Source organism: Pan troglodytes, chromosome X, assembly GCF_028858775.2.
Source record: "Pan troglodytes isolate AG18354 chromosome X, NHGRI_mPanTro3-v2.0_pri, whole genome shotgun sequence".
Lineage (NCBI taxonomy): Eukaryota > Metazoa > Chordata > Mammalia > Primates > Hominidae > Pan > Pan troglodytes.
This window is the reverse complement of record NC_072421.2, coordinates 96816183-96838974: the sequence shown is the minus strand read 5'-3', so window position 1 is coordinate 96838974 and position 22792 is coordinate 96816183.

Genomic DNA, 22792 nt, shown 5'->3' with positions numbered 1-22792 from the left:
TCATGTCCTTTATGGAGTTTGTTAGTATTAAAATAACTAGGATAATATTTGTTTACATGGAAATATGTCTATTGTATATGGAGTAAGAAAACTTAATTGCAGAACTATGCATATAATGCATACGATTCTCTTTTATTATTAAAAACTATAGACACCTACGAATTTTCATATATAATTAAATGATCATACAGAAAATATACAAGAATAGCTGTCAAATGTTTACATAGGTTGCCTTGGAAAGGTAGGACCAGATTATTATTATTATTATGGGAGAATAGGAGCAAATTACTACATTTTTCTTACAACTCTGAATTGCTTGGCATGTATCTTAGTCTGTTTGAGCTGCTATAATAAAATACCATATACTGGGTGGCTTATAAATAACAGAAATATATTTCCTACAGTTCTGTAAGCTGAGAAGTTCAAGGTGTTAGCAGAATCAGTGACTAATAAGGGCCTGCTTCCTCATAAACAGCCTTCTGCTTAATCTAACTTCACATGGTAGAAAGCAGGAGAGTTTTTTCTCGGGCTACTTTTAGAAAGACACTATTTCCTATCATGAAGGTTCTGCCACCATGATCTGATCACCTCCAAATGATCCTCTTAATACCATCACCTTGTGGGTGAAAATTTCAACCCATAATTTTGAGGAAGACATAAACATGCAGACCATAGCAATACGTTATATTACGTGCTATCCCTATCAAAAAAACTAATTAAAAAATTAAAATATAATACACTAAAAATGACATCTATAATTTAAGAGGCTATATTAAAAATAGGATGAATTAATAATGCAAAAATTAACAAAAAATAAAGTTAATACAAGCTGATATTAAAATTTGACATTTCAGATTCACGAGGAAGAAAACTAAAACTTTGTGTAAGCCCATCCTTATATATATTCTACAGTAAAAGCTTAGGGTTTATACATTCTTTGCACACACATACACACACAGACCCCCACACACAGCTCAAGCTATCTTGGAAAGTGTTTGGAAATGTTTGGTTTTTTACTTGTGATTGATGCTAATTTCTTAATTTTTTACATTATGGTTACATGGTATGTCCTTTAAAATTTTCTCCTGTTTACAATCAATGGAAGTGTTTTCAGCCTTTGTGTTTGTTTGTTTTCTGTAAGATTATATACGTCAATGCCAAATTGCACATTGGTGCATGAAATTTCAAGGCCATTGTTCATTATGATTACATGTGCTTCTTTCAACTGTTTATTGTATTTTGGCTTAAATACTATTATGTTTAAAAAGTATTATGACCTGTTGGTTATTTTATTTGCATTTTCCTAATACAACTTGGGCCATATACATTTTTGTTTCCTAAGGCATATTTTTGTAGCTGCATATCTTATAAAGATCTATAATTGAATATTGTGTTTTATTAAATTTGAGAGTCTGTCTTCCAGTAGGCCAGTTCGACCCACTTGCATTTATTTTTACAATTTCTATGCTGGAGAGCTTTAGTTGTGTAATTTTGTTTTACACATTTTTATTTTTACCTCTGTTTTCTATCTTTTGATATAAGAACAGTGGTTTCTTTATTGCTTTTACATGTCTTATTTGTGATTTGGGCAATACACATCCTTTTATTTGAAATATGAACACATACTTTCTAGTTATCTGGAATTACAGGCTGTTTAACTTATGTATATGAAAACGAGACATTAGCATGGAACCATTTTGTTCACTTGGTCTCTTACAATTTCTTTGTTTCCTCGTTGGTATCACTGGAAATTTGTATAATAATATTTGCATTAAATTATTCTTCATATTCTTTTAAAATTTATTTTATTTTTTGTGGATACATTAGTAGGTATATATATTTATGGGGTACATGAGGTGTTTTGATACAGGCATGCAATGTGTTATAATCACATCATGTAAAATGGGGTATTCATCTCCTCAAGTATTTAATCCTTTGTGTTACACACAATCCAATAATACTCTTCTAGTTATTTTAAAATGTACAATTAAATATTATTGACTATAGTCACGCTTTCTGAAGTCTATATTCTTTCTGTTTAAAATCAGAACTATTTTTTGGCATTTGATTTGTCTTGTCATAACTCTTAATATGATCTAAGACACAACTGTTTTTTGGTAGGATTCAATGCTCACTAACACAATTTCCCCTTTCTTTAGCTTTTTCATTTCTATATTGGATAGTTGAAATTGATTTTTGAGTGCTTTATTTTTTCTAGATCTCTATGCTTCAAAAAACAGCTTTATTGAGATTTAATCCAAATGCCGTGCAATACACCTGGCTGTGTATGGTATTTCTAAGACCTTGCTTATTTTTGATTAAAATTTTTATTTTAAAGTTATCATATATTCACATGTGATAAGAATTAACACAGAGGGATTCTATGTACTTTTTACCATTTCACTCAATAGTAAAGTCTTAAAAATTACGCATATCCAGGATATTGACATTTATACAATCTACCAATATTATACAGATTTTCTTAGTTTCATTTTTATTTGTGTGTGTGCTTGTGTGGGAGAGAGGAAGGTGTTTAGTTCAATATAAATTTTATTACATGGGTAAACTGTTTTGCCACCACAGTCAAGTTCCAGAGAGTTCCATCACCATAGGGGTTTCTCATACTACCCATCTATAACCACATGCACCTCTTTCCTGCATCAGCCCACTCTCATTTCTAATCCCTGGAAACCACTAATCTGTTTCTCATTTCTAAAACATTGTCTTTTCAAAAACATTATACAACTGAAATGATAGAGTATACAATGTTTTTGGATTTGGCATTTTTTCACTCAGAATAATTCCGGGATATTCACCAAAGCTTATGCATTCATCAATAGTTCATTTTTTTGTTGTTGCTGAATAGTACTCCATGGTATGTATATACTTAAATTTGTTTAATAACACACTTGTTGAAGGATATCTGGTTGTTTCCATTTTTTTGGTTTATTATGGATGAAATTGCTCTGACATTTGAGTACGAATTTTTGTGTGAACAAAGTTCTCATTTATCTGGGATTAATACCCAGGAGTGCAATTGCTGGGGAATTTGGTAACTATATATTTAATATTATTAGGAAATGCTGAATTGTGTTCTAGGGTAGCAGTAACATTTTATCTTGCCATCAGCAATGTAAAAGTGATCTAATTTCTGTAAATCCTGGCCAACATTTTGTGTGTTTTTTTTAAGCCATTCTGATATGTATGCACTGATATGACCTTGTAGTATTAATTTACATTTCAATGTCATGGTTAATTTTATGTGTCAAAATGACTGGGCCACTGTTCCAAGATATATAGTCAAACACTATTCTGGATGTTTCTGTGAGAGTGTTTTATTTTTTTCTTTTCGATAAAATTAACATTTAAATCAGTGGACTTTTAATAGTACAGATTTACTTCCATAATGTGGGAAGGTCTCAACCAATCAGTTGAAGGCCTTAATAGAACAAAGACTGACCTCCCCCAAACAAGAAGGAATTATTCCAGCAGATGGCTTTTAAAATAAAACTGCAGCATTGTCTTTTCCCTGGGTTTCCAGCCTGAGTGCCCACTCTGTCAATTTTGGACTTCGGACTTGCCAAACTCCATAATCATGAGGCTTAAAACTCCCTCTCTCTCACTTCCTTGTCCCTTCTTCTCCCTTTTCTCTCTCTCTGTGTCCCTCTCTCTCTCTCTCTCTCCACACACACACACACACACACACACACACACCTAATTTGCCCTGTTTCTCTAAAGAACCCTAACCATTAATAATACAGGTAACAGTGTTGAACATCTTCCTATGTGCTTATTTGACGTCTGTATATCCTCTTTAGTGAAATTGTGTCTTATGCCCACTTTCTAACTGGATTTTTTTCTTATTCTTGAGTTTGGAGAGTCTTTTCTATATTCTATATACTACTCTTTGGTTCGCTACGTAGTGTGCAAATATTTTCTCCCAGTTTCTAGTTTATATTTTGAACCTCCTCACAAGTTCTTTACAGAGCAAGTTTTTCATTTCGATTAGCTTGAATTTACCATTTTTTCCTCCTATGGATCATGCTTTTGGTGTCAAATCTAAGAACTTTTCTCATAGCTCTAGTTCCAAAGAATGTTTACAATGTCTTGTTTCTGAAAGTTTTATAGTCTTCTATTTTACATTTGTCTATTATTCACTTAAGCAAATTTTTATATTAGATCTGAGATTTAGGTTAAAGTTTGCTTTTTGCCTATGGATTTCCAATTGCTTCAGCACTTTTCATTCAAAAGGCTATCTTTCCTTCATTAAATTACTTTTGCTCTTTTGTAAAAAATTCATTGACCTTATTTATGTAGGTCAATTTCTAGGTTCCCAATATTGTTCTTTTGATCTATGTCTCTATCTCTACACAAATATCATACTGTCTTGATTACACTATCTATTTAGTAAATTTTAATATGTGCTTTTTTAGTAATTCCACATCCTGTGTTTTCCTTATAAATTGTAAATAAGCTGGTTGCTAGGTACAAAAAAACTTGCTGGAATTTTGAAAGAACTTATCTTAAATCTATAGATCAATTTGTGGACAGTAGGGATCTTTACTATGTTGAATCATCCTATATACAAAAGTAGAATGTCTTCATTTACTTAACCTTTTTTTGATTTTCTTCATTATCATTTTATAATTTTCAGCACACAGATCCTATACAGGTTTTGCTAGTTTTATACCTAACAATTTTCTTTGTTTGTAGTGATTATAAATGGTATTGTATTTTAAAATTTTAGTTTCCAGAAGTTCATTGATATATAGAAATGCAAGTTTTTAAAAATGTGTATGTTCAATAGCAAAGACAAATGGAATTGAAGCAGGAAATTTCCCCTGACTCCTGTGCAGGGGGGAACTTGAGTGTGGGCACTGGAGCTACCCAGCCACTTTGGCACCAGCAAGGGCAAACTCCATTTACTTAAACCCTCTGTTCTCAATCTGTAGCAGGAAGGAGCATGCAGGTGAATGGGTGCAGGACCTGGGGCTAGTGCTTTTGGGTGCCAGCAGGAATGAACTCCATACCAGCCCCGCAGCAGCATCTCGGGGAGTGCCCACAACCCCTGAAGTCCCAGAAGGCGTATGTTACAGGGCTCTTTTAGCTCTACTGTCCACAGACGGCTTAAGTGTTAACAGCTCAGTGGGCCTTCTGCCTTTTTACATGAGGCAGCTGCTTTCTGCCAGTGAGGGCAGAGGGTCAGTATGACAGCCTCTTGCATCCACACCCATGGTACCCAAGCTCTTGTTTGGCATCCCGGAAAAATCATGTCACACAAATGAATTGAAGGGTGGTGAATGCAGAGGATTTTATTACTGATGAAAGTGGCTTTCAGCAGGAAGGGGAGCTGAAAAGGGGATGGAGTGTGAATGTAATATTTTCCCAGAGTCTGGCTGTCCCTGGCCGGACACCTCTCTGAAGCTATGCCATCAAGCTGTTCCTCTGAAGTCAAGTGGCTTCTCTCTGACCATAGTCTCTGATATCCAGCTGCTTCTACTCTCTGTCGGCTGAACCTGGGTTTTTTATGGTCACAGGATGGGGGCAGGGCAGGCTATTGGTGGTTTTGGAAAAGGCAACATTTGAGCGGGAAAACAGGGATGTCAGTTCTCACTTTGGGCCATGGTTCCAGGCTTTTTGGTTTGAGAGTGGGGCTTTCACTGGGGACCTGCCCTCTTCTGCCAGAAATTTCTCTGTCTCTTGTCCCTATCAGAATCAACATAAATGCACCTCAACAGTAGACTGGCTAAAGAAAATGTGATACATACACACCATGGAATACTACACAGTGATAAAGATGAATGAGATCATGTCCTTTGCAGCAACATGAATGGAGTTAGAGGTCATTATCCTAAGGGAACCAATGCAGAAACAGGAAACCAAATACCATATATTCTCACTTACAGGTAGGAGCTAAACATTGAGTACATATAGTCACAAGTAAGAGAACAACAGACACTGGGCCTCCTTGAGGGTGGAGGGAGAAAGGAGGGTGAAGACTGAAAAACTACCTATCAGGTACTATGTGTTCTACCTGGGTGATGGAATAATCTGTACATCAAACCCCCATGACACACAATTTACCTATATAGCAAACCTGTACATGTACCCCTGAATGTAAAATAAAAGCTTAAACATTAGTTTTTTAAAATTAAAATAAATAATAAAAATGTGTGTGTTGATCACGTATCCTGTAATCTAGCTATATTCACTTATTAATTATAGGAGGTTTTTGTGTGTTCATTTTTTTTATGTAGAAAATTATGTTATCTCCAAACAGGATAGTTTTGTTTGATCCTTTTCAATGTGTATGTTTACTTTTTTTTCATATCATATTGCAGTGGGTAAACTTCCACTATTCTACCAAATAAGAATGGTAAGACATCCTCGCATTGCTCCTAATCTTAAGAAAAAAATCCTGTTTTTTACTATTAATTGTGTTAGATGTAGGGTGTTTTTCTTTTACAGATAATCTTTAGCAAATTGAGGGAGCTCCACTCCACTCACAGTTTGCTGAGATACTATCAGAAGTAGGTGTTAGGTTTGCCAAACGCATTTTTGCATGTGCTTATTTGCCATCTGCATTTCCTTTTTGGGGAAATACATATCTTAATTGACAGAATATATAGTCTTTCTTCTTTAACCTTTTGATATAAAGGATTGATTGAATTTTGAATATCAAACAGGACTTGCATATCTGTAATAAATCCGACTTGATGAGGCTGCATGATTCTTTTTGTACATTGGTGGATTAAATTTCCAAATATTGTGTTAAGGACTTTTTCATTTATGTTCAGCAGAAATGTTGGCCTGTAGATTATCTTTTTAGTTACTCTCTTTGTCTAGTTTTAGTAACAATCTAATCACGGTCTCATAAAATGTATTAGGGAGTGCTATTTCCTCTTTTATTTTCTTGAATTAATTATATGAAGTTGATGTTAAATTTTCTAAATTTTTGTAGAAGTTTTCACTGAGATCATCTGTGTTCAGGGACTTTCTTTAGGGGTGGTTATAAATTATGAATCTAATTTTTATAGTGGTTATAGAGCTATTCAGATTGTCTATTTTTCTTTTTTGCTTGATATTTGGTGCTTTGTGTGTTTTAAGCAATTGGTTCTTTCTAAATTGCTATATTACTTGTTTAAAATTATGAATACGTATAAGTATCCCTTTATTTTTATCTTAATGACACAAGATTTTAATGATATTCTCTATCTAATTTTTTGTTATTATATCTATTTGTGTTTTACAAGATAATTTTTCTTTCATATAATGAGCTTTTTGTTTTTTTTTCAACTTTTATTTTAGAATCAGAGGTACGTGTGCAGGTTTATTACATAGGTATATTTTATGATGCTGAAGTTTGAAGTACAAATAAATCTGTAACCTTGATAGTGAGCACAATACCCAATAGGTAGTATTTTTCAGTCCTTATTGCCTCCCTCCCTCCCATTCTTGTATTCCCCTGTGTCAATTACTTCCATTTTTATGACCACGTGTACCCAATGTTTAGCCCCCACTTATAAGTGAAAACATGTAGTATTTGGTTTTCTCTTTCTGCATTAATTCACTCAGGATAATGGTTTTCAGCTGCATCCAAAACATAATGTTCTGATATACATATAAGTAATGCAGTGATTACAACTGTCAGTTAAATTAACATATCTATCAACTCACATAGTTACCTTTGTGTGGATATGTGATAAGAACTCCGAAAATGTGTTCTTTTAGCAAATTTTAAGTATATAGTATTATTAACTATGGTTTTCATGCTTTACATTAGCTCTCTAGACTTATTTATCTTGCATAACTGCACTATTGATATTGATATTGATAATTTGTGCCTTTTTTGTCTTTGTCAGGCTTGTTAGATGTTTATCAAATTTATTACATTTTTGAAGAACCAGTTACTTATGTTCTTGATTGTAAAAATTATTTTTCTATATTAATTTTATTGGTTACTTCTCTTATCTTTATTATTTTATTCTTTTTCTTGCTTTGAATTTATTTTACTCTGCTTTTTCTTGTTTCTTGATGTAGAAACTTTGATTATTCATTGGGAACTTTTCCTATTTTCTAATGTGAGAATTTAGAACTGAGTTTCCCTCTCAGGACTGCCTTAACAGCACACATTGGGGCCTATTGGCGGATGGAGAGTGGAAGGAGAGAGAGGATAAAAAAAATAACTAATGGGCAGGAGGCTAGGTGGTAAAATAATGTGTACAACAAACTCCCATGACACAAGTTTACCTATGTAACAAACCTGCACTTGTACCCCTGAACTTAAAAGTTGAAAAAAGAAATAATTTCAATGTATAATAATCACAAAATTAAATCCTCACATGGAAGTTTTCACATATGATACGTGGTTGTGTGTTGCTACAATAAATGATGGGTTTCATAAAACAAAAAATAATTTAGCATTAATAGAATAAATTTGAATGGCATACAGGAGAATAATCTTAGAATATCAAAGTCATTCATAAGTAAGACAGAAAATCTATAAGCTATAAAAAAGGTTGACTAATTTGACCATAAAATTTTTAAATTTCTATCTGACTTAAACCCTGTTAGCATACCGCAATGGCAAGTGATATAACTGGCAAGTATATTTTCATAATATACAACAAAGAGAAACAGAGTTCATATATATATATTATATATATAGCTTATATATAGAGAGATTTCATATATATATATAGTTTTTATAATTCAATAAAAATAAATTACCTGAAAGAAAATGCATCATATACAAGGAAAAAAAAAACATTTGCAGAAGAAATACGGTCAATAAGTACGACAAAGTAATCAGTGTCACTAGTAATCTAGAGATTATTATTAAAACAAGATAATATTTTTCAACTATAGGCAAGGGTTATTCTCATAACATTGACAGAAGTGTAAATGATTACACCATTTTTGGCACATAAATGAGTGTATCTAATAAGAAGCATTTCTATTACAAAAAAAATCTCTGTCCTACAAAAACACTCTCATATATGCACAAAGATGTATGGATATGGATACTTATTGCAAAATTTCTGCAGTAGCAAAATATTCTAAACATCCTAATTTTCTAAGAACAAGAGGTTGATTAAATAACTTGTATATGTAAAAGTATGCAGCCATGAAAAAGAATGAGATAAAACTACTGTCATGAACTGTCAAGAGTCTGAAATTTTACTCTAAAGTTAATGAGCTAGCCTTCCACAGTTTCGTGGATGCTGGCAGAAGACATGAGACTCCTGGGTCAGAGAGAAAAAAAATTATTATTTATGGCATAGCAAATATTATAAACTTCATATTCAGATAGGTTTCCCTCAGCCATGGAGGTGATGCAGAGATACCTACTTGGATGCTGCACACATTGTAAGCTTGTATCACAGCTGAGAAACCTGGAGTTTAAAGAACCTATATATATATATATATATATATATATAATTTACTTTTTATATTTTTGAGACGGAGTCTTGCTGTCACCAGGCTTGAGTGCAGCGGCGTGATCTTGGATCACTGCAACCTCCGCCTCCCGGGTTCCAGCGATTCTCCTGCCTCAGCCTCCTGAGTAGCTGGGATTACAGGCACGCGCCACCATGCCCAGCAAATTTTTGTATTTTAGTAGAGACGGGGTTTCACCATGTTATCCAGGATGGTCTCAATCTCCTGACCTTGTGATCCAACCGCCTTGGCCTCCCAAAGTGCTGGGATTACAGACGTGAGCCACCGTGCCAGGCCAAACCAGAATATTTATTTTATAATGGTTTTTAAGCAAGCCGTCTTGAATTTTGTCGGGAAGGGAGATATTACCTATACGCTACTGGATGGTGAACAAGCCTGCCTTTTTTCTCTAAACGGTTGACATCTGTATATTCCAGGGCCGTTTTCTTTTTATTGTTTATTTATTTATTTTTATTTCAATTGTTTTGAAAGAACAGGTGGTATTTGGTTGCATGGAAAAGTTCCTCAGTGGTGATGTCTGAGATTTTGATCCACTCATCATCTGAGCAGCGTATGCTGTAGCCAATGTGTAGTGTTTTGTCCCTCACCTTCCTCCCACCCTTTTCCCCAAGTCCCCAAAGTCTATTATATCATTATTATCCCTTTGCATGCTCATAGCTTAGCTTCTGCTTATAAGTGAGAACATACGATGTTTGGTTTTCCATTCCCGAGTTACTTCTCTTAGAATAATGGCCTCCAACTCCATCCAGGTTGCCGCAAATGCCATTATTTCATTTCTTTTTATGGCTGAGTAGTATCCATGGTGTGTGTGTGTGTGTGTGTGTGTGTGTATACATATATGTATGTGTGTGTGTGTGTATATATACGTTTTCTTTATCCACTCATTGGCTGGTGGGCATTTAGGCTGGTTTCATATTTTTGGAATTGCAAATTGTGCTGCTGTGAACATGCATGCACACGTGTCTTTTCCATATAATGGCTTCATTTTCTCTGGGTAGACACCCAGTAGTGGGATTGCTGGATCAAACAGTAGTTTTACTTTTAGTTCTTTAAGGAATCTCTATACCATTTTCCATAGTGGTTGTACTAGTTTACATTCCCATCAGCAATGTAAAAGTGTTCCTTTCTCTTCACCACATCCATGCCAACATCTGTTATTTTTTGATTTTTTAATTATGGCCATTCTTGTAGGAGTAAGGTGGTATCTCGTTATGGTTTTTATTTGTATTTCCTTGATAATTAGTTATATTGAACATTTTTCATATGTTTGTTGACTTTGTATATTTTCTTTGGAGAACTGTCTATTCATATCATTTGCCCACTTTTTGATAGAATTATTATTATTATTATTTTGCTAATTTGTTTGTTTCTTTCCTTTTCTGGTGGAGTGCCCCCAGAAGGTCATACACTACCATTTTGTCTCTTAATGCCCATGCCAGGAAGTTGCTTCTCCCTGCTGCCTACGTTAAATTAACGCTTTACTGTGGCAGCCGTGGAACATTAGGAGGTTGTCTCTCCCTGGTGCCAGCTGCCAAATTATCATTTTACAGAGGCAGCGTGATAATTGTTGAACTATCACTCCATCACCTGACATTCCTGGGGGTTGTGGGGGGAACCTTTTCCTGCCCCGCTCATGCCTGTCTAGCTACCTGTAACATTTTGAAGTAAATGATTTTGTTAGTAGCCTATATTCACATGAACTAGGTATTAAAGGTGTTTGGGTGAAGTCTCAGAAAAAGAGAATAGCTATAGGAAAAGTCTGAATCTTAGAGATTACTTAAGTGATTGGGAAAAGAATGCTGGTAGGAATATGGACAATGAAGGCCATTCTGCTGAGGTATCAGGCAAATATGAGAAATAAGGTATTGAAAACTGGAGGAAGGTATACCCATGTTATAAAGTGGCAAAGAGCTTGGCTGAATTTTGTATGTACCCAGGATTTTGTGGGAGGCAGGACTTAAGAGTAATAAACTAGAATATTAGGCAGAAGAAACCTATAAACAAAAAAGCATTCAGACTACTGCATGGCTTTCTTAGCTGATTATAGTAAAATGCAAGAGGAGATAAGTTATTTAAAGGCAAAATTTGTAATTAAGTGGGAGGCGGATTGTAAAGATTTGCAAAACACTCAGCCTGGCTATTTAAAAAATGAGAGAGAAATCCAAGGCTATGACCAACCAGCTATTTGATAAGGAGATTAGTATAGATAAAAAGAAGCCAGGTGCTATTTATCAAGACAGTGGGAGAATGATCCCAAAAGTATTTCAGACATCTTTGAGGCTGTTCCTCCCTTCACAAGCCTGATATGCTAAAGCAAAATGGTTTTAGTTGATGGGTTTGCGATGCCTATGGGACATCAGGGCCCACTGCCCAGGATACCCAGGGTCTCCTCCCCCTACATTCTGCAAAGAGCTCCTCAGCCACCCCAGCCATGGCTCAAGTGAGTCCAGGTGTGACTTGACTCAGAGCGCTGGAGGGTGCAAGTCATGGGCTTTGGTGATGTCCTTATGGTACTCATTCTGTTGGTGTGCAGAGTGCAAGAGCTGTGGAGGCATGGCTTCCTCCATCTAAACTTCAAACAATGTTGTGAACAGCCTGGGTTTCAACCAGTCTTCTCTCTGAGGTAGTGCTACTACAGAGTTCCCAGTAGGGCAATGCCTAGTGGAGCTGTGAAAGAAGAGCCCCCAGGACGCTAGAACTGTAGAGCCACCAGCATACAATGCCAAGCTTGGAAAGCTGTAGGCAAGAGACTAATATGTGAGAGCTGCTGTGTATGCTGAGCCTAGCAAAGCCACGGGGCAGGACTGCCTGAGGCCTTGTATGCTGCACCTATGCACCAGTGTGCACAAAGGAGGGACATGGAGTCAAATGAGATAATTCTGGAGCCTTAAGACTTAATGTAATTAACCCTGTTTTATTTTGTATTTTTTTAAAACTTACTTGGGACTTGTTTTCCCTTTCTTTTTTCCTGTTGCTTCCTTTAACAATGGGAATGCCTATCCTATATGCCTGACCCACCGTTGTATTTTGGAAGCATGTAACTTATTTTGATTTCACAGGCTCACAGCTAAAGGTGAGGGGAATTTCCCTCAGGATGAACTGTGTCTTGAGTTTCACGCACATGTGATTTAGATGAGACTATGTACTCTGGACTTTTGAGTTGATGCTGGAATGAGTTAAGATTTTCAGGGATATTGAGATGGAGTAAATGCATTTTGTATGTGAGAATTACATGAGTATTGTGGAGACAGGGTTAAAATGCTAAGGTTTGATTGTATGTCATCTCCAAAACTCATGGTAAAATTTGATTGCCATTGTAAAAGTATTAAGAGGTGAGTCCTCTAAGAGGTGAGTAGGCCATGAGGGGTCTTCCATCATTGTTAGGAGTAATGCTATTACAAAAGACTGAATTCAGCCCCCTCTTGCTCTCTCACCCTCTCTTTGTCCTGTTCTTCTGTCATGTAGTGATGCATTAAGAAGACCCTCACTATATGCCAGCACCTTAATATTGAGCTTCCCAGACTTTAGAATTGTGAACCAACAAATTTCTATTTCTTATAAATTACTCAAGCCAGGTATTCTGTTGTAGCAGCAAAAACGAATACATATACCCACTACCATTTTAAATTAATGTTTGCATCATGATATATATTTCTTAATCAATTTACTTTAACCTTATTTATATCGTAGTGTTTAAAGTGAATTTTTTATGAAGAGTTGTTTTTATTTTTCCACTCCACTAATTTCTTTCTCTTAACTGGTGCATTTAAACCATTTAGACATAATGTGATTATTGATATATTAGGGCTCAAAACTGCCATTTTATAGTTTGATTTTTGTGTTTCCCTTATTTTTTTCCCTCTGCTTTTGTTTTCTTGCCTTCTTGGGGATTGTATAAACATTTTCTTCTGATTTCACTTTGATTTATTTATAGTGCTTTAGTTTATACACACATAATGCACCACAATCTGCCAGTACTAACATTTTAATAACTTAACAAAAAATGCACATACCTTGGCCCTACACATTTTAAAATTTAACCTTGGCCCTACACATTCTAAAAATTAAATTGTCTTCAATATTTTCTCTAATTAGATTCAGTACCATATCAGAAGGCATTATAATTTCTGTTTTAATTATTAACTATGATTTTTAAAAATTGTGTGGAGAATAGTTTATTATATTTACTATATTTACTCATATTTTCACCTAGTCCAATATTCTTTTTGTTTCTGAAATTCCTGGACTTTTCCTGTTATCATACCTTTTCAGTTTAGATACTTTCTTTTATCATTCTTTAAGGATAGGTTTGCCGGCAACAAATTCTCTTAGTTTGTCTTTATCTGAGAATGTCTTTATTTCAAACTCTTTCTTCCTTAAGGATAATTTTTGCTTGATATAGAGTTTATAGTTGACAGTTCTTTTCTTTCAGTTCTTGTAAACCAGTGTGCCACTTCCTTCATGGCTTCATGGTTTCTAATGAAAAATACATTGCCATTTGAATTAGTGTTTCCCTGTAAGTGATGTGTTATTTCTCTCTGGTTACTTTTAATTTTGTTCTTTGTCTTTAGATTTCGGAAGTTCAAATATGATGTATCTTGTCATAAATTTCTTTAACTTTATCCTATTTAGGTTCACGTAGCTTCTTGAATCTGTAGATTTATATATTTTGCCAAATTTAGGACCTTTTCTGTTATTATTCTTTCAAATTTTTTTTTAGATATGTTTTCTCTTTTCTTTGCTTTAGGTACTTCAATGCTAAGAATATTAGCTCTTTTTGTTATTGACCTACAGATCCTGAAGACTCTGTTAATCATTTCTTCAGTTTATTTTCTTTCTATTGTTCAAATTGGATAAATTCAATTAATCTCTATTCAAGCTCATCAGTTCTATCTTCTACTACCTCCGCTCTACCATTGTGACCATACTTTGAGGTTTCTGTTTTGTTTTGGTTTGGTTATTATATTTCAAGTTGTATAATTTTCTTTTTGTTCTGTCTTACAACTTTTATTTCTGTGCTAGTATTTTCTATTTTTTCCTATGGGTTTTTAATTGTTTGTTTAAGTATTTATATGATGGCTGCTTGAAAAATTTGTCAGATAATTCCAACATCAAATTAATCTACTGTTTACATTTCCATATGGGATATTTTGCCAAATGACAATGAGTATGGTAAGTTAGACGTAAAAGGTAGTAAAGAAGTCAATAGGGGTCTTCTTGAAATTTTTGACATAATGGTCTATGAGATGTAGCACAACCTTTGTATACAAGTAGTGGGGGCTTAATCACTTTCTTACTCTCACAATAATAGCAATAAACACTTCCAAGCTCTTAAGGAGTAGCTTTCTCTTCTCTTGGAAAGAAATTGCATAGGAGAGAAAACATGATAAGAGGTGAACAGGACTTATAGAGGGAGGTGATAAATAGCAAGAGGCGACAGATACTACCTGAACCTTTCTTTTATCATGTAATAGAAAAATTTCTTGTATTTATGTTTGTATTCTTTTATGTGGCTTTGACTCTTGTTTCCTTTTTTGATTTTATTAGAAGAGGTGGACTGAAAAACCAATGGATGCTGTCACAGGCATTAGTTAAAAACACAATTGTAAAATATGGCAACTTGATATATATTTTTTCCATTGCTAGGGTCAATATTCTCATGAAAATTAAAATGAAGTATTTAAAAATAAATTATTTTAAACTTTTTAAAGCTTAGTTTACACTTAAATAAATATAAAAACAAAGATCCAATCATATTTTAAATTATTTGTTGGGTTTTCTTTATTTCATTGCCAATCAGTTGGGTTATGCAAAATAGCCTAGAATGGGCAGTGTGGTATTTTTATTCATGTCTATAACTGTCAAGGTTGTAAAAATAGGCGATTTTTAGTAAAATCACAAGCTGGAGATGGCAAGTTGATCCAACAGAATGGAAACACACTCTATATCTGTGAAGATACTTTGATTTATTGCTCTTAGTCAAGTTTGAAAGCATGACCTCAAGGGAAGTACGTCCTTAGGTGTAAGTACTTCTTGTAAAAGATTGATTTAGCATTTACAATTAAATATAGTTTTAAAATGAATTATAAGAAAGGAATGTATCCCATAATTAAAAATTAGTTTTCCTGATTATCCAAATGAGAAGTTGGGTATATTATTTTTTGCTTAAGGTATACACACTTAAGCAAAAAAAAAAAGAACCTCCCATAGTAAAAAACAGACTCATTTATAAACTCAACAACATATACCGAATGTCCACAAGTTTGAACTAATAAGTACTAAAGAAGATAATTCCTTCACAAATTCATTCAGCTGACATGTATTAAGTATCAACTATGTTCAAGATTTTATGGTAGCCTCCATAATAAATAAAAAGTGGTACGAAACAAATCCCTTTCCCACAAATAGTGTAAAATACAGTAGTGTTATATGAAAAACACAAGTCTATATCTTTATTTTGCAAGCATATCTCCAATATTTGTGGAGCTCAAGACAGTACAAAATGGATACCTAAATAACACATGTATTGTTTAAATGACTAACAAAAATTTAAATAAATGTTTTATTAACTTTCATTAAAAAGGATACTTTTAAAATGACCTGAAACATCAGGTACAAATTTAAAATTTTTGACTTCTCAGAATTCTACACCAGAAGATGGAAATGCAGCCAGTACTATTGCCCAGTGCCCTGACCTGTGGTACACTCCCATTTTCTTCCCACATACGACTTTGTTCCACTCTAAAGAATCCTGGTGCGCACATGTAGACAATTACATATGTTCACTTACAGTCCAATCACAACCTTTGCAAGCAGATGCCCCTTGAATATCCTTTGGTATAGTGGTGTATGTGATGGGAAAATAGATCTTGGGGTAGAGATTTGGAGAGGCCTGGAAGAGAGCTTAGGAAAGTTGCCAAGGAAATTCTGGGATCCTGAAGAACAAAGTGTCATCTCAAAGGAAGTTGCAGGATTTTAGTGGGAACTTCCCCTTGGTCCTACAATTCTTCACTCTGTGGGAGTGAAGCAACTGAAGTAGTGCTAAAGTGAGGCCCTCTAAAGCACAGGACTCTTTGCAGAAGCCACTGTTTCTATGCTTTAAGGGCAAAACATGAGCAATGAAGAAATATAGATTGTGTGGTTAGATATAATAGAATGCGTCCATATATTTCAGTTATTAGAAATAAAGCTGTACATGTATTGACATAGATGTCAATATCACACGGTTATGTAAAATAATGCATATAATATGGTCTCATTTTTGTAAAAACAAACATAAAAATATTACATGTGCACAAAACTGTAGATCTTTGTGTGAGCACAAAAAAATGCTGAGGAACTATTCACATTGCTTATCTGAAAAGAGGTGAGATGGGAAAAATATTTTAGTTATACACCTTGTTTTTTTATTTATTAGAGTAAGCATGTATTATTCTTGTAATGAAAGTACAATATGTTTTTATAATGTCAATAAACATATTGATTGCCTATTGTCTTAGTTTTTTTAGTGTTACTATAAGGGAATACCTGAGGTCAGATAATTCATATAAAAAAAGTTTATTTGGCTCACATTTCTTCAGGATGTACAAGAAGCATAGTTCCAGCATCTGCTTGGTTTCTGGTGTGGGCCTGCAGCTACTTCTGTTCATGAGAGAAGGCGAAGTGGAGCTGGCATGTGCAGAGATCACATGGAAAGGGAGAAGGCAAGAGAAAGAAGGAAGGTGCTAAGCTTATTTTGACAACCAGCTCTTGAGAGAACATTTGCAAGCACTAATAGAGAAACTCATTACCATGAAAACAGCACCAAGACATTCATGAGGGAACCACCCCATGATCTAAACACCTCTCATTAAGCCCCCTCCTTCAATAACATGAGGTTTGGAGAGTCAGATATCCAAAATTACCTATAATTGTTGCTTTCCTTACATTGCCTTGAAAAAGGATTGCAATGTACTTTATTTGGTAATATTAGAATCTGACTGCATGCTTAATAGTCATCCTTAAAGTTATTTTTTGGTCAAATCTGACCTAAAAATAAAAGTAAAATCCTGTCTACATAGGAAGGCTCAATCAACAAGGAATGATTTGAGTATCTGTAGTAAAAATAGTTTTGATTAGTACTAAAAAATGATGCTTTTATACAGATATCTTGAGATAAATATATTATGTCAAGGTGAAACCATTTATTTAGATTATCATCATAATTAACCATATCAATTACTTCATAATCCGACCTATTGTGCACTTGGCAGCAGATACCAAGGAATCACATGCAGAATTCTGTGTTGGCCATGGTCTAAAATAAGATTTATATAGTATAAATTGAAGAACTAACTGAGCTGGATCTTCTGATTAAACATTGAAGACGGTCTTCATTATTTGCTGCCTCCAGAATCTCCAATAAAATGGTAAAAATACCAATTTTTAAGAGGATACGTATATAACCACAACAGTAATACAAATATATTACAGTAACAGGCGTCTGCATAATTGAAGAAGATATACAGTGGACAGATGAATGGTAATGACTTAGGAGATTGGAGAAATCTGGGGTCTAAAGGCTTGCAGAGGAAAATACCAAACAAACACAGTTAACTTGGGACACAGAATGCCAGAAAACATAAAAAACTGGAGGCATCAGTTACTTCAGAAGCCAGGGATGAAACAGAAGTTCAAACAGGAGTGGCTGAAAAGTAGCCTATTGAGCAACTTACTTTTCAGGGTTCCTTCCCTGCACTTGCAGCAATAGAATCACAGAGCCTCTGAAGTCAGGAACATCAGACTAGACACATTAAAAGAGAGGTTAGAGGTGCTATTCTGAAACAGGGCAATTTAATGAAAGCCAATGTACTGATTAGTGAAATGCCAAGTCCTCTTTTTCCTCTTTGGCTTCCAGAACACTGAAAACCAGATTTACAGTTTAACAGGTAAGCAAATATAGATTCCATCTGAAGAAACTGGACCCCCAAAAAGACTGATGATTGGAAGTCTCTGGTGAAATGGCCAGGTTTGTACTCAATTGTGTTATGGTGGAGGCTGTCAAAACACACAGATCTTGACCAAGCACATGAAGCTTTTGATTGGGTTTTAGTGTATCACTCTTAACTATAAACGAATACCCAAGTTTCATAAAATATTTGAAGAAAGGTTTTATTATGGAATATTAAGACCCAAAAAAGAGAAAAGAGGAAAATTGGAGAAAGAGAAAAGTCAGTAATCTCACACTACAAAAATGCCCAAAAAACTATAACTTTCTAGAACTAAAAGAAGACATTATAAAAGCCATCAAGATATAAAAATAATAAAAAATTAAAAGACTATAATATTTACATATACCTAAAAGAATATCTCTTAATAATCAACGTTGCCGAAGATATGGATCAAGTATGTCACACATATTGCTGGTAGGATTGTTAAATAGTTTGGTCACTTTGGAAAAATGTTTGCTATTATCTTATAAATTGAATACTCATATACCCTATGAGTATTTTCACTCCTTGTTTTAGACTGAAGAGAAACACTTACATATGTTCACCAGAGGACATGTACAATACTATTCATAACATAAGATTATTTATAATTGTATAACTCCTGAAATAATATAAATGCCAATGAAGAGGAGTGTAGTGGTTTGTTGAAACAATGGAATATTAGGCATTAGTCAAAGAGAGAAATAGAGCTGCATGCATCAATGTGGATAAATCTTGGCAGTATAATATCAAAAACACAAGTAAGCTTAAAAAGATTACATAAAAACATCATATTACTTTTTAAAGTTAAAAACAATAGGCCAGGCATGGTGGCTCACGCCTGTAATCCCAGCACTTTGGGAGGCCGAAGCCAGCGGTTCACGAGGTCAGGAGATCGAGACCATCTTGGCTAACACTGTGAAACACTGTATCTACTAAAAAATACAAAAAATTAGCCAGGCATGGTGGCGGGTGCCTGTAGTCCCAGCTACTCGGGAGGCTGAGGCAGGAGAATGGCATGAACCGGGAGATGGAGGTTGCAGTGAGCCGAGATTGCACCACTGCGCTCCAGCCTGGGCGACAGAGCGAGACTCCGTCTGAAAAATAAAATAAAATAAAAATAAAAACTAAATAATAATTGTTTATTATATAACACATATTGTGTGTCTGTGTGTTTGTCTTGAAAGGCTATTGAGAGGACATAATTAATATAACTAACACGCTTAAACTAGAATTTGGTGAGACAGTCAGCCTTCCATATCCCTGAGTTTCACATCCACATTCAATCAATGATGGGTCAGAATAGTTGAAACTAATAATGAAAATAGCAATATAGCAATAAAAAATAATACAAATAAAAATATAATATAACAACTATTTACCCATCATTTATATTATATTAGGTATTATAAGTAATCTAGAGAAAATTTAAAGTATATGAGAGGGTTTATGTAGGTTATTTGTTAATGCTATGGCATTCAATATAAGGGACTTGAACATCTATAGATTTTGGTATCCACATGGGTTTCTGGAGCCCGTTCTCCTTTTACACTGAAAAATAATTTTATATAAATAAGAGTTTTCCATTGTTAATGTTCTTTAGAAATTTAGATATGACTACATAGAAAACTAAACAAAAAAAGTTAAGTTAATTTTTAACTGAGAATGAGAATATGGAAGGGATATTTTATAAGAAAGGAAATGTAATCATTGGATACTATTTGGCTCAGTGTAAAAGTATTCACATAGTCACAATTAGAAGAATATTTTGAGTATTGATTTAACCTTAAATTTTGATACATCTACATGAGGAAAATGAGGGGAGAGTAAGAACAACTGTACTGCATATAGCCAGAAGAGGAAACAAAATTGTATGAGCTCCTGAAAAGGAAAACAGAAAGCCTCAATAATTGAGAAACTGCATACACAATCTCAAAGAACTTACAATAGCACCCCGCAAAAGTTTTGGAGGCAACAAGAATGTCTACACAGGCTGACTGGTGAGAATCTGTCCCTGTACAAAGTCAGTTTATAAAGACTAGGAGAGACAGTCTTTTTTTTTTTTCCAAAGGGATTCTAAAAAACTTATTTTTATTTTTTTTTCAAATCTATGGATTCTAAAAAAAATATGAGACAGAAGCAGAAACAAAGAAACATAGCCCAAACAATTGAACAAAGTAAATCTAAAATAAGGGACCATAAAGCAAATGGAGATGCATTAATTAAAAACAAAGAGTCAAAATAATGGTTATAAAAATGCTGAAGAAGGTGAAGAATATAATGCATTCCTTAGAAACCACCAAAATGATGGAGTGGGAGATATCACCCTTTATTGCCCCATAAGAAAAGATGATAGACAGATAGAGAGAGAGAGAGAGATAGAGAGATAGATAGATAGACATCCGCAAGCAAATTTGCCCTGGGAGAGCTCAAGAGCCTATTTAAAAATCTGTAGCAACACAATGAAGCAAGTGAAACAGATTATCCACATAAAAAGGATCACTAGTGAGATCAGCATACCTGAGATGCCAGGAGATGGCTAGGGACAAAAAAAGAAGTTGATGATTATTGGCATTAACAGCAGGAACCACCATGGTCTTCAGTGACCTGCTCTGCAGAAGATGCCAGCATCTTAGGTCACTGAGATAATGAACAATCATTTTCTCTGAGGAACACCAGAGTGTGAGATGCAGCTATACCCCTAACTCCCTTCAAGAAGCAGCCAAAATTGTGCTGCTTCAGGACCAGAGCTGCCACTTGTACCATTCCCATGTGAGATCTAACTCTCGAGCTGCAGCTGCTTTGTTATTGCTCACACTATGGACCCCAGCTCTGTGGCTGCACTGTGCCTGCCAATGTCTCAGACACCAGAGCCATTGCCATAGAAAATTGTTCACACTTTGGCCCCAGAGCCAGCATCTCTTTGAGCGTACCTGTGCTCCAGGAACCAGATCATATTCCATAAAGAACTAGATCATGCCCTGACCCTGAAACCACTGTAAATCTGTGCACATCTGGGCTCACATTCTCAGCTTTCTGGCTACTTCGTAAGCATCCACACCTTGCATCTGTTACTATTATGGTAACAGCAGGGATGCTGCATTCTGAGTATCAGTGCAATTTATTCAAAATTTACACAGAAGAAAAAACACTGGAAAGGAATAAAGAATGCTTACAGAATTTATGGGGCAGCATCAAGAGAACAAATATTCAAATTATATGGGTTAAGAAGGAGAAGAGATAAACAAAGGGAAAAAATAACAGCTGAAAGCTTTCTAAATCTGAGAAAACATATAAATATCCAGGTACAGAAAAGTCAAATGTCTGCAGTCAGATTTAATCCTAACAAGACTAAACCAAGTCTTATAATTAAATGGTCAAAAATTAAAGATGAAGAAAGGATTCAGAAAACCTCAAGTGAAAAGAAGTATATCGCACATAGAAGGAATTTCAGTAAGGTTAGGAGCAAACTTCTCAGCAGAAAATTGACAATCCAGGAGAGATTGGGAAAATATTGAAAGGGCTGAGGTGGGGGGGATTGCCAACCAATCAAGAATGCATTATCTGGGAAAGCTGTCCTTCAGAAATGAAGGAAGAGTGGCAGAGAAAGATGGCTGAGTTGAAGCTTCCAGTGATTTTCTCCCATGCAAGAACACAAAATTGTGCACAAAAAAGAACCTTCGTAGGAACCAAAAATCAGGTGAGCAATCACAGTACCTTGTTTTAACATTAAGTAAAGAGGTGCTTAATAGGGTAGGAAAGACAGTCTTGATTTGCCTATTCCACCCCTCCTCCATCCCCCAACAGTGGCTGTGTGGTGTGGAGAGAACTTGAGTGTTTGGGGGAGGGAGAGTACCGCAATTGTGGAACTTTGCATTGGAACTCAGTAACTCAGTGCTGCCCTGTCACGGTGGAAAGCAATTTAAGGCAGAACTCAGCTGGTGTCCACAGAGGAAGCATTTAGACCAGACCTAGCTAGAGGCAAGTCACCCATCCTAATGGTGGGAACCTGAGTTCTGGCAAACTGTGCTACCATGAACTAAAGTGCTCTGGGATTCTAAATGAACTTAAAAGGCACTCTAAGCTACAAAACTTCAATTCCTAGGTAATTCTTGGTGCTGTGCTGGGCTTAGAGCCAGTGGACATGGGGTGCATGTGACCTAGTGCGAAATTAGCCAGAATGGCCAAGGGAGTGCTTGTGTCACCAGTCCCCAAACCCGAGGCAGTACAGCTTACACCTCTTGGGGAGAATCCTTTCCACTTGAAGAGAGAAGACAGGAGAGACTTTGTCTTGCAACTTGGATATCACCTTAAGTGCAGTAGAATAGGGCACCAGGCAGAGTCCTGAAGCTCAAATTCCAGGA